Source organism: Palaemon carinicauda, chromosome 12 (genome assembly GCF_036898095.1).
Source record: "Palaemon carinicauda isolate YSFRI2023 chromosome 12, ASM3689809v2, whole genome shotgun sequence".
NCBI lineage: Eukaryota > Metazoa > Arthropoda > Malacostraca > Decapoda > Palaemonidae > Palaemon > Palaemon carinicauda.
This window is the reverse complement of record NC_090736.1, coordinates 89341272-89355020: the sequence shown is the minus strand read 5'-3', so window position 1 is coordinate 89355020 and position 13749 is coordinate 89341272.

Genomic DNA, 13749 nt, shown 5'->3' with positions numbered 1-13749 from the left:
CCGGCCTCATTAACTATTCGATACTATTAGTTATTTAGTCTTCATAGCTAGGAACTTTATATATCGTGTTTTGACGCCTTATCGGTCATCATCTGACCCCATACCAGCTTGCTAGTCTAGCCCCTAGGCCAGAGCGCCTAACATCAGTGTTCATGCATGATATATTTCAGTGATCCTAGGTTTAATTATGAAGATAGTGGCCTTATTTTACAATACTATTGACTGTGATGCAAGTGTTTTTCGCCTTCAGGGACCATATAGGGGACAGGTTAGATAGTGTGTCTTTCTAACCTAACCTACAAGTAGGACCCCTATATGCTTCCTTCATCCCCTGCCTTAGGGCATCCCCTCTGTGTAGCCTTGCTCCCCCTACCACGTAAGGGGATCAAGCTCATATCAGAGTATATATCGCTTCTCTGTCCTCCCTAAGGGAATGATCCCCCCTTAGGGTTGCGTCCGAGAATGAGGAACGGCTAGTCCTTCCTCTTTTGCTGGGGCTAGGTCTCTGACCTTTCCTGCAATAGCGATACGTCTTCCTTCCTTCCTAGTTCAGGGTGTAACATCCCTGCTCTAGGTTAGGTTTTGGGGGAGTTAGTTCTGTGCCTTGCTGAAACGATACCCATGCACCGTTCTCAGACAGGCTGCCTTACCTTAGGCTAGGGAGCATCCTCCCTTCCTTGGTGGCCGCTTTGGTACAGAGCCTCCTCCATAGAAGACCCTTCTCTTCTCCCCTCCCCACCTATCTCTTGTATGGCCTAGCCTATACTTAGGTTAGTCCATACCCATCTGTACCCTGTCCTACAACTCCTCCTTAGGGTGGAGTGATAGGGCTACCTTGAGCTCCTGTGTGCAGTCCGCTCTGGTACATATACCCTTTATAGTGTCCTATGGGGTTAGCCACTGGATGCGTTTTGTCCGCAGGGGTTCTCCCCCCTCTTGGGTGTTCCCTAGCCCTTCCTTGGGCTACCCTGGCTCCCGGTCCTTTGCGGCCCCTGCTTCTGGATGATAGGGCTAGCCTCTATCATGGGTACACCCACTCAGGTGGGATGTCTTGGGGTCCGTGGCCGTACCCCTACATCCCTCCTTCTATCTCTTTCACGGTCCTGGTGCCGGCGCCTTGTCGCCTCCCCTGTCGGTGATACCCACCTCTTACCTTGGTGACTTATCCCTTGCCCTCTGGGCCTCCAGTCCTCCGTGTGCCGGAGGACTTCCGCCTCCCGCCGGCGTCCAGCCGATGGCCTTCCCTCTTACCTCATAGCTTCGGTCGTCCGTCCGCTGGCCGGCCCCCGGAGTGCCAGCATCCACTGCCGGCAGTCCGGTTCGGCTATACCCATCCTTATCCCTGTCACCAAGCCGACAACCTTCGGCTGCCGGAGCCGCCGGCGCTGTGCTGGCGGCCGCCATCCTGGTATTACCCCTGACTTTTATAATTGTCTTCCCTAATACCAGAAACTCTGCTGGAGCGGCCTCCGGCGTGCCGTCGGTCTGCCGGAGCCTTCCGGAGGCGTGAAAGCGACTTGCACCCCTTCTCCTAACTATCATCTCATGCTGATAGCCCTACATTGCAACCAGATGGTTTGATTACATAATGGATAGGTATTGCCTTACCGTTCCATTAGTAAGCATGCTGTCTTCTTGCATATCACAGATTTCCAGCATGCTACGTGTATCCTAGCACGGCCGGTTACCGGAAACCGTTTCCCTATGGGATCTTCTACGTTCCCAATCCTAGGGTCTGAGTGGCCTCAGTCCCAGTTCTATATCCTTGGCAATCCCCACTAGAATTCCCACTGCCTTCATGGCATGCTATGTTGAATTCTGCCCTGTGTCCTCGGTCACAACAAATTGCCTACGGATAAGGTTACGGTAACCGGCCGGGCGGGTTACACGGAGGATGTGTCTATCTCCTTCTTTTCCGTCCACTCTCTGAACGTCACAGTGTTTCTACCACTTAATATTAGGTTAAAGATTAATCATTTAATACTTAACCTTAAAATAGAAGTCATCCTTATGACTCCCCCATATTCATGTCCTCTTTCTCTTACAGGAGGAGTACGTGAAGTGCGACCACGGCTTCTGTGGAGTGAAGCGCCCGCACTTTTTTGGGCACACGGCGTGTAGAACTCACGCCCCTTGTGCAAACAAGAAAGGTGATCTGAAGTTCTGGGACCCACTGAACTGTACGGTCTGCCAGGAACGCCTGGTCGAGTCGTTCAATAACCCTCCCTCAGCGGAGGTTAGGGACGCTTCTCGAGAAAAGCTACGCAAATGGGTGCGTGGCTTCCAGAAGAACGCCACTGGACCGTACCTTGCCACCGAAGACTTGAGGGCCTTACTGTTCCCAAAGGCATCCCCAGACTCTGTGGTCCCCAAGGATCAGATCCCCACCGTCCAGGTCACGGTGGAACCCGATGTTGTCATGGCCCAGTCCATGCACGAGTGTCGCCTGGATACCGACAACGCGGAGCGTATGTCGGAAGTGTCGGAGACAACGGAGAGGAACCTCATGGCCGAAGAATTGGACTATGAGGAGGACCAAGTGGAATACGCTGGGTCGGAGCAAGAGGTCGCTCCGCCTTCCACCACCACCCCAACTCCTACACCGACGGAAGTATCACTCCCGTCTACCTCCGCCACCCCGGACCCCATCCCAACCAGCGCCCAGGAGATGTCTCGGATGCTCGAAGCCATCATGGACAAGAAACTCCGTGAGACACACGAATACATCAGGACCATGGGAAGTTCCAAGGAGCCAAAAAGGATTTCGGTTAAGGACCTCCCTGCATGGTCGCACGCCAACCCCTGGAGGTATGCCGAGCATATGCCGATCGCAACGGGCAGGATCTTCATCAGTGAGAAGGTCGGCTCGGTTGTCCTGGAAGAAGTGGAGTTCTTCCCAAGTTTTGAGGCTTACCCGAACTGTTACGTCCGGCTTCGATCCGAACCTGCCTCTAAAGAAGAGACCGAACCTAAGGAGGTGATAGTGTTCGATCTCCCGAAGGCCCAGGCTATGATGGCCAACACCTTTAAAAGTAGGCGTTTTACCTGCTCAAAGCTTCCGGCGTTGAGCAAGAAGCACCCTACCTACGTCGCACCTGATGATGCGATCCTCCTCTTCATGGAAAAGGCCTTCGCAGCGGTACACAGGGCAGTGGAAGAAGGGAAACCTTGCCCTGCACTGGAGGAGTGCAGACCCTTCTCCCTGGTCACTCCACCCGATGTTCGACACTGGAAGGATGTCCAACATACCTTCGTGGTGGGAAAACTAGATCCTGACGTTGCTGGACGTCAGTTTAACGAAGACCTCCTGAAACTCAATGACCATCTCCTTCGTAGGGAACAAGATACGAAGGAAAGGCTTGCCGCATCCATGTCCCTCCAGGTCCAGCTTGACGTCATGGCCGGTGACACTAGAGTCCCCGACCACTACATGGTGCTCGCCAAGACGCATCTGGCGACTGTAGTCAAGGACTTATACAGCTTCATGAAGGCTCGGAGAGCCTGTCGTGAATTCGTGTTCTCAAGTGCCACAGTGAGACACGATCCCCGGAGGCTGATTTCCTCCAACATCTGGGGTAAGCACCTCTTTCCCTCTGATCTTGTGAAAGAGATTACCGACAAGGCCGCCACGGAGAACAGGAACCTTCTTCACAAGTGGGGCATGTCGAAGAAGAGGAAATCCTCTCAGGACGACGGCCCTCAACCTAAGAGGAGATCCTCCAAGCTGAAACCCCAGCAACGTCAACAGAGACGGCAGTTTCCGGGACCCGCTACTCCCCAAGTGGCTGCTCAGCCACAACAGACCTTTCAGCTGGTCACCCAACCGGTCTTGTCCCAATCACCGGTTTTCACCCCTGCCTTTGAGCAACAGACGACTACCTTTCGTCCCAAAGGTAGAGGCTCAAGCAGAGGTGCAGGCAGAGACGCATCTCGCCGTCCCTCCAGAGGCAGAGGAGGAAAGGGAGCTAGCGGCCGAGGTGGTAAACCCTCGGGACACCAGAAGCAATGAAGTGCTTCCGGTGGGAGGAAGACTCCACCAATTCCAGGATCGTCGGACCTTCGATCCCTGGGCACACAGCATCGTCAAGAAGGGTCTAGGCTGGAGTTGGACTCAACCACCCCCAACCTTCCAGCAATTCTTCCAACAATCAACCCCCCTTCTGGAAGAATATGTCATAGATCTCTTGAACAAGAAGGTGATTAGGAGGGTAAAGTCAACCAGGTTCCAAGGGAGACTGTTTTGCGTCCCCAAGAAGGACTCCGTCAAGCTCAGAGTCATTCTAGACTTATCCCCCCTCAACAAGTTCATAGCGAACAACAAGTTCATAGCGAACAACAAGTTCAAGATGCTGACTCTTCATCAGATAAGGACCCCTCTGCCTCAGGGTTCCTACACGGTCTCCATAGACCTGGCGGATGCCTATTGGCACGTTCCAATGAACCACCACGCTTCCTCCTACCTAGGATTTCGACTCCAAAGGAAAAGCTACGCCTTCAGGGCCATGCCCCTCGGCCTCAACGTGGCCCCTCGGATCTTCACAAAGCTGGCAGATGCCATCGTTCAACAGCTGCGCCTCCGAGACGTCCAGGTGATGGTCTACCTCCACGACTGGCTAGTCTGGGCTCCATCGCCTGAGGATTGTTTAAAATCCTGCAACAAAGTCACCCAGTTCCTAGAACACCTGGGATTCAAGATAAACGCGAAGAAATCTCGCCTCTCTCCAGCTCAAAGGTTCCAATGTCTAGGAATCCAGTGGAACCTCCAGTCACACTGCCTTTCCATCCCCCAGAAGAAAAGGAAGGAAATAGCAGGGTCTGTCAAGCGACTGCTGAAATCCAAACGGATCTCAAGACATCAGCAGGAACGAGTTCTAGGCTCTCTACAGTTCGCCTCAGTGACAAACCCAGTGCTACGTGCACAGCTAAAGGATGCCGCGGAAGTCTGGAGACGTTCCGCATCCATCGCTCGAAGAGACCTCAAGAGACGGCGCCCAAACAGACTTCGGCTGCTCCTCAAGCCGTGGTCGGAAGCAAAGGCCCTGAAAAGGTCCATTCCTCTTCAACACCCACCTCCATCACTCAACATCCACACGGATGCTTCGCTGGAGGTTTGGGGTGGTCACTCCCACCAAAAATAGGCTCAAGGCACATGGTCTCCCCTATTCAAGACGTTTCACATCAACATCTTGGAGGCCATGGCGGTCCTTCTAACGCTGAAGAAACTCTCCCTGCCTCCCTCGATCCATATTCGTCTATCCCTAGACAACTTGGTGGTAGTTTGATGTCTCAATCGCCAAGGCTCAAGATCGCCCCAGATAAATCAGGTGCTTCTGACAATCTTCCGTCTGGCAGAGAAGAAGAAATGGCACCTGTCTGCAGTTCACCTACAAGGATCCCGCAACGTGACGGCGGACGCTCTATCCCGGACAAGTCCGATAGAGTCAGAATGGTCTCTAGACGCAAGATCATTCTCCTTCATCTCTCACCAAGTCCCAGAACTTCAGACCGATCTCTTCGCAACGAGCGACAATAATCAACTTCCTCGATATGTAACCCCGTCCGAGGACCCCAAGGCAGAAGCAGTGGACGCCATGTCACTGGACTGGAACAGATGGTCCAAGATCTACCTGTTCCCTCCCACCAACCTTCTGCTGAAAGTCCTCTCCAAGCTGAGAACCTTCAAAGGGACAGCGGCCCTAGTGGCTCCCAAGTGGCCCCGGAGCAATTGGTACCCCCTGGTCCTAGAGCTGCAGCCCACGCTGATCCCTCTCCCGGGCCCAGTACTCTCCCAGCAAGTACAGAAGTCGACTGTCTTCGCTTCATCATCGAAAATCAAGGACCTTCATCTCATGATTTTCTCTCCCTAGCCGCGAAGAAAAGGTTTGGGATCTCGAAGAAAAGTCTAGACTTCCTCGAGGAATACAAGACCGAATCCACACGACGGCAATACGAATCATCCTGGAGAAAATGGGTCTCATTCGTCAAGGCAAAAAATCCTACGGAAATCACCATTGATTTTTGCATGTCCTTCTTTATTCACCTTCACGGACAGGGCTTGGCAGCCAACACGATTTCTACTTGCAAATCGGCCTTGACTAGACCACTAATGTATGCCTTCCAGATTGATCTGTCCAACGACATCTTCAATAAACTACCGAAAGCATGCGCTCGTCTACACCCAGCACCCCCAGGTCTCTGGACAAGGTGCTCCATTTTGCCTCCAACTTGGACAATGATTCGTGCCCTTTCAAGGATCTGACTCAGAAAGTTATCTTTCTTTTTGCTCTTGCTTCAGGAGCCCGAGTCAGCGAAATAGTGGCATTATCAAGGGACGAGGGCCACATCCTGTTTACAGATTCAGGTGACCTTACCCTCTTCCCGGATCCGACGTTTCTCGCCAAAAACGAATTACCCACCAAAAGATGGGGCCCTTGGAGAATATGCCCCCTGAAAGAAGATACCTCTCTATGTCCAGTAGAGAGCCTCAAGGTCTATCTTCATAGAACTTCGGACTTTGGTGGAGGCCAACTCTTTAAAGGAGAAACTTCGGACAGCGACCTGTCACTGAAACAACTAAGAGCGAAAATCACCTACTTCATTCGCAGAGCGGATCCTGACAGTTCACCCGCCGGTCACGAGCCTAGAAAAGTTGCATCGTCTCTGAATTTCTTTCAGAGTATGGATTTCGAAAGCCTTAAGAGTTTCACAGGCTGGAAATCCTCGCGTGTTTTCTTCAAACATTATGCGAAACAAGTTCACGAAGTCAAACATTTTGTGGTAGCCGCAGGTAGTGTTATGAAACCTGCACCTAACTCTGCATAGAACAGTGAGTTACTTGGGACTCTAACTCCTCGGGTGCCTATGTTGACCCTCGCGTGATACGTAGTGATTTAAAAAACACTTAGTGCTTTTTCATAGACTGTTCTTCTCCCAGGTGAAATGTCATAGTCGTCACATGAGTGCCGCATGCCTAGAGCATGATGTGTTTTATTTTAATAGACTGACGTTCCTCTGGAACGAGTGCCTACTAATAATTTGAAATTCCCTTTCAGATTCAAGAGCAAGTCTTTCATGACTATGTACATTATAATTTATTGTAAATAACTTTTACAATTTTATTGCATTTCCTTAACATGTTCTGCAATTGTGTTATAAAATTTTTATTTTATTACTTGTGCGTCTCAATCCGCTCCTACTTATACTATGAAATACATGACTGTCATAGTTTTATTATCCCCTTCCTCTTATGTCGATGAAAATGACTAAGGGTTCAACCCTTATGATATACTCACTTCTGCAATGTAATATTCCTACACGAATACTTACTTACATCATACCTTAGAGACCAGACGACTCTCTATTCACATACAGTGCCTAACCACCACTTGTCTGCCTTTGTGAATGTTCCTACATGAATGCCAACCATTCAGTCTTGTCTCCGAGTTCTTCATGTTCTCTCAGCAAGGTGAGTAGCCCTTCGATGACCACTTTGATCTTCGGCATGGTCCGTTGGGACTTTGCTGCCAGGGGGGGGCAGGAAGTTTCTTCCCATCGGTTCTCCTATTGAGGTTACTATGCTTATCCTGTCAAAGCCCTAGGCACTTACACTACAAGGGGAAAATCTACCACGATACATTGATTCTCTGGTACTCTTCCATCAGGACGCCATGGCTTGAGCCCAAAAAACGGATTTTGAGCGAAGCGAAAAATCTATTTTTGGGTGAGATAGCCATGGCGTCCTGATGGACCCTCCCTGCTACTTCGTTCAGTTTGTCAGGTCCCACCCTGCGGTGCTGTATCATGGTGATCGACAAGCAACTGGCTTCAGGATGAGGACGGACGTGACGTCATTTAGCAATGGCGCCCGTTTGTTTACGTCTCGAGTACCAAAAGTAGCCACGGACGAGATTAGCTGTGGAACGGCTCCCCAGCTATTCTCTGTCCCTCCATATCGAAGTGTTAACTCTGTATGGGGTGCAGATAGCTATGTGGCGCGTTAATACTTGCGTCCCCTGTTGATATACGATGTCTTAAAGGGAAACCTTTAGGATACTCGCTCCAGAAGTTAGAATTCTGTGATAACCTGTGGTTAAATTCTCTGGGAATATCTTAGTAGTTATATACCCAAGGAAGCTACCAAAAAGGAACCTTCCATCAGGACACCATGGCTATCTCACCCAAAAATAGATTTTTCGCTTCGCTCAAAATCCGTTTTTTAATCCTGTCCTGCCATCTATCTCCCAATATTCTTCGGAGGGCTTTATTCTCAAATCTTCTAAATCTGTTGGAGATTGTTTCATTGTCATACCACGATTCGTATGTCCATACATTAACACAGATCTCGGTATACTGATATATAGTCTGATTTTTATATGTAATTTCAGGCTATTTAATTTCCAAATTTTACTTAACCTAACCATTGTTTTTTTTTTTTTTTTTTTTTTTGTAATCTTTCACTAAATTACAGTTCTAATAACCCTGAATTGGTTATCATAGTTCCTAAATACATAGGATACCCGGGTGGAAAATCAGTATATAGGGGTATAGGACTAAAAATGCAAAATCTTGAAAAAATTCACTGAACTGCTTATGGCAATGGAGAATGTGTTTACGAAATATTTTGTTAAAATTCTTCTTACTCTCTTAGTTAGAGGGTAGCCTAATTAGTAAAAGTAACTCAATAAGCCAAAATCATTGATCCCTACAAGAAAATGCAGTATTTCTTCTGTTATCATAAATTTGATAATTATTATATTTTAATATAAAAAAAAATTGTGAGCAGTGCCATCTGTATAGATTTCCTGAGTCACAAGACAGGAAGTTATGATTAAACCCTTCAATGCTAGAACAAACCTCAGAAAGAGTACACGTTTGCTTTTACGTGAGTGTTTTTCTTGGTTTCGGTAAGAATTTCATCATGTCAAAGAGGAAAAGACCATTTCAACATCTCACTAACATAAGGGACAAGAAAATTCTCTCTAATAAGAGTTCAGAAGTGGGTAATATCGGCGATATTAGCAGAATTAATGAAGAAGAGAGAGTGAGTTGTGGATGAAAGAGCGACCGTCTCACCTGACACAGTGCCCCTAGAAGCAAGATATTGAGCAAAGGGATCTTCATTTATGATTAAGTTATGATAAATAACATTGTTTTGGTTTATTAAAATCCATAAAGGAATATAAAATTCATAACAATCATGATTTATTAATATTGTCTTTGTAAAAATACAAAGAAAAACTTTAAAAGCCGGTATCTCAAAACTATACTTATTTACCTTCCAATTCTATCTTCTCCCATAGTTTTAAAGATATAGAATGGAAATTTAGCATATAACGCAGAAAGATATTATAAGACAATCAAATTGAGCCTTTTTTCCAATTTTTGTTTCATAATTTTTGTCCCACTTTTTTTCCCCTGATTTATAGGGTTTTATTTTTTACTAAATTGAAAAAATTCATATATATACCAAAAAAAGGGGACTTTTGATGTAAAACAAGTCTATATAGGGTAATAATCCCTGGTCTTAGTATCAAGTATCAAGGGAGGAGATAGAATTTGAAAAACACTCATTTACCTAATAAATTGCCCTGACGAAACAAAGCCGAAGGTCAAGGCAAAAATCCTATGCAGTTTGGCGATATCCTAGGTCACCTTATTAAGTGGTGTGAATGTCGAAGTCCTGTCCTTAAAAAACGGCATTAGCCAGCAGGCCTCCTTAAATGATTCTACCTCATTAATCTTTTCTCCTTCCTCCTTAAATGATTCTACCTCATTAATCTTTTCCCCTTCCAATGTTATTTCACTCTCATCATCTGTCTTTTATTTATCTTGAATCTGCTTTCATCATCACCTGTCTTTTATTTATCTTGATATATATATATATATATATATATATATATATATATATATATATATATATATATATATATATATATATATATATTTATATATTCGTATATTTATTCAAGTATGTGAATATATATTCATGTATGTTTGTGTATATACAGTATGCAGTATTTATATATATAAAGAGAGAGAGAGAGAGAGAGAGAGAGAGCAGCTGACCTGAGGTGGGGTCAGGGATTGGGTCATTCATATGAAGAGAATAAGAAGAATTTTTGGAAAGTAGTGAAGAGAGTAAGGAAGGCTGGTTTAAGAATTGAAGAGACAGTGAAGGTGGAAATGGAAGGTTGTCAAAAGGAGAAAGGCAAGGAAAAGGTGGGCGGAATATTTTGAAACTTTACTGAATGTTGAGGATAATAGGGAGGCAGATATAATTGCTGTTGCAGGTATTGAGGTGCCGGTGATGGGAGATGAGAATGAGAGAGAGATTACAACAGAGGAAGTGAGGAGAACACTAGATGAAACGAGAGTAGGAAAAGCATCTGGTATGGATAGTGTAAGAGCTGAGATGTTGAAGGAAGGGCTGTGACTGTACTTGAATGGTTGGTGAGATTGTATAATGTGTGTTTTGTGTAGTCAATGGTACCATTAGATTGGGTTTGTGCGTGTATTGTACCACTATATAAAGGTAAGGGAGACGTGCATGAGTGTTGTAATTCAAGGGGTGTTAGTTTGTTGAGTGTAGTTGGAAAAGTGTATGGTAGAGTACTGATTAATAGCATTAAGGATAAAACAGAGAAAGCAATTCTAGAAGTACAGGGTGGTTTTAAAAGAGGTAGGTGATGTATAAATCAGATTTTTACAGTTAGGCAGATATGCGTGAAATATTTAGCAAAAGGTAAGGAGGTGTATGTTGCGTTCATGTATCTGGAGAAAGCGTATGATAGAGTTGATAGGGAAGGAATGTGGAATGTGATGAGGTTATATGGAGTTGGTGGAAGGTTGTTGCAAGCAGTGAAAAGTTTCTACAAAGGTAGTTAAGCATGTGTTAGGATAGGAAATGAAGTGAGCGATTGGTTTCCAGTGAGAGTGGGGCTGAGACAGGGATGTGTGATGTTGCTGTGGTTTTTTAACTTGTATGTTGATGGAGTGGTGAGAGTGCTTGGACGAGAATTAAAACTGGTAGACAAGAATGACCATGAATGGGAGGTAAATCAGTTGTTTTTTACAGATGATACTGTACTGGTTGCAGACGAGGAAGAGAAGCTTGGCTGATTAATGACAGAATTTGGTAGGGTTTGTGTGAGAGTAGGAAGTTGAGAGTTAATGTGGGTAAGAGTAAAGTTATGAGATGTACGGGAAGGGAAGGTAGTGCGAGGTTGAATGTCATGTTGAATAGAGAGTTACTTGAGGAGGTGGATCAGTTTAAGTTTCTGGTTGCAGAAAATGGTGGAGTGGAAGCAGATGTACGTCAGAGAGTGAATGAAGGATGCAAAATGTTGGGGGCATTTAAGGGAGTAGTAAAAATTAGAGGGTTGGGCATGAATGTAAAGAGAGTTCTGTATGAGAAAGTTATTGTACCAACTTTGATGTATAGATCGGAGTTGTGGGGAATGAAAGTGATGGAGAGACAGAAATTGAATGTATTTGAGATGAAGTGACTAAGGAGTATGGCCAGTGTATCTCGAGTGGATAGGGTTAGGAACAAAGTAGTGAGGGTGAGAACGGGTGTAAGAAATGTGTTAGCAGCTAGAGTGGATAGGAATGTGTTGAGGTGGCTTGGCCATGTTGAGAGAATGGAAAATGGCTGTCTGCTAAGGAAGGTGGTGAATACAAGAGTTGATGGGAGAAGTACAAGAGGTAGGGCAAGGTTTGGGTGGATGGATGGAGTGACGAAAGCTCTGTTTGATAGGAGGATAGATGTGAGAGAGGCAAGAGAGCTTGCTAGAAATAGGAAAGAATGGCAAGCGATTGTGACGCAATTCCGGTAGGCCTTACTGCTTCCTCCGGTGCCTTGGATGACCGCGGAGGTAGCAGCAGTAGGGGATTCAGCGTTATGAAGCTTCATCTGTGGTGTGGATAACGGGGTAGGGTGGGCTGTGGCACCTTAGCAGTACCAACCAAACTCAGTTGAGTCCCTTGTCAGGCTGGAACGAATGTAGAGAGGAGAGGTCCCCTTTTTTGGTTTCATTTGTTTGATGTTGGCTACCCCCAAAATTTGGGGGAAGTGCCTTGGTATATGTGTGTATATATATATATATATATATATATATATATATATATATATATATATATATATATATAATATATATATATATATATATATATATATATATATATATATATATATAATATATATATATATATATGTATATATGTGTGTGTACAGTATATATGTATATATATATACATACATATGTATATATATATATATATATTATATATATATATATATATATATATATATATATTATATATATATTATATATATATATATATATATTATATATATATATATGTATATATGTGTGTGTACAGTATATATGTATATATATATACATACATATGTATATATATATATATATATATATATATATATATATATAATATATATATATATATATATATATATATTATATATATATATATGTGTGTGTGTGTGTGTGTGTATATATATATATATATTTGTTTATATATACATATATATAAATATGTATATAAATGAATATATTTTTGCTATATATATATGCATATATATTTTATATAACGGATTTTGAGCGAAGCGAAAAATCTATTTTTGGGTGAGATAGCCATGACGTCCTGATGGAAGGTTCCTTTTTGGTAGCTTCCTTGGGTATATTAACTACTAAGATATTCCCAGAGAATTTAACCACAGGTTATCACAGAATTGTAACTTCTGGAGCGAGTATCCTAAAGGTTTCCCTTTAAGACATCGTATATCAACAGGGGATGCATGTATTAACACGCCACATAGCTATCTGCACCCCATATAGAGTTAACACTTCGATATGGAGGGGCGGAGAATAACTGGGGAGCCGTTCCACAGCTATACTCGTCCGTGGCTACTTTTGGTACTCGAAACGTAAACAAACGGGCGCCATTGCTAAATGACGTCACGTCCGTCCTCATCCTGATGCCAGCTGCTTGCCAATCACCATGATACAGCAGGACAGGGTGGGGCCTGAAAGGCTGGACTAGAGTAGCAGGGAGGGTCCATCAGGACGCCATGGCTATCTCACCCAAAAATAGATTTTTCGCTTCGCTCAAAATCCGTTTTTTGGGCTCAAGCCATGACGTCCTGATGGAAGAGTACCAGAGAATCAATGTATCGTGGTAGATTTCCCCTTATAGAGTAAATGCCAAGGGCTTTGAATAAGGTATGCATAGTGACCTCGATAGAGGTTCCGTGGGGATGCAACTTCCTGCCCCCCTTGGCAGAGAAGTCCCAACGGTCCATGCCAAAGTTCAAAGTGGTCATCGAAGGACTACTCACCTTGCAGAGAGTACGTGAAGAACTCGGAGACGACAGAATGGTCGATATTCGTGTAGGAACATTCTCAATAACAGATAAGTGGTGGTTAGGCACTATATTTCATAGCTAGAGAACGGTCTGGTCTCGAAGATATGGCGCAAGTAAGTATTCAATTAGGAATATTACACAGCATAGGGGAGTATATAATATGTATAGAACCTATTATTCTTCATTATTTCAAAAGAAAGGGGATAATGAAACTATGACAACCATGTATTTCATAGTATGAGTAGGAGCGGATTGAGACGCACAAGTAATAAAATAGAAATTTTATTTCACAATTGCAGGATATAGTAAAAATAAATGCAATAAAGGATGTAAAGTTAATTTACAAATAAATTATAATGTACATA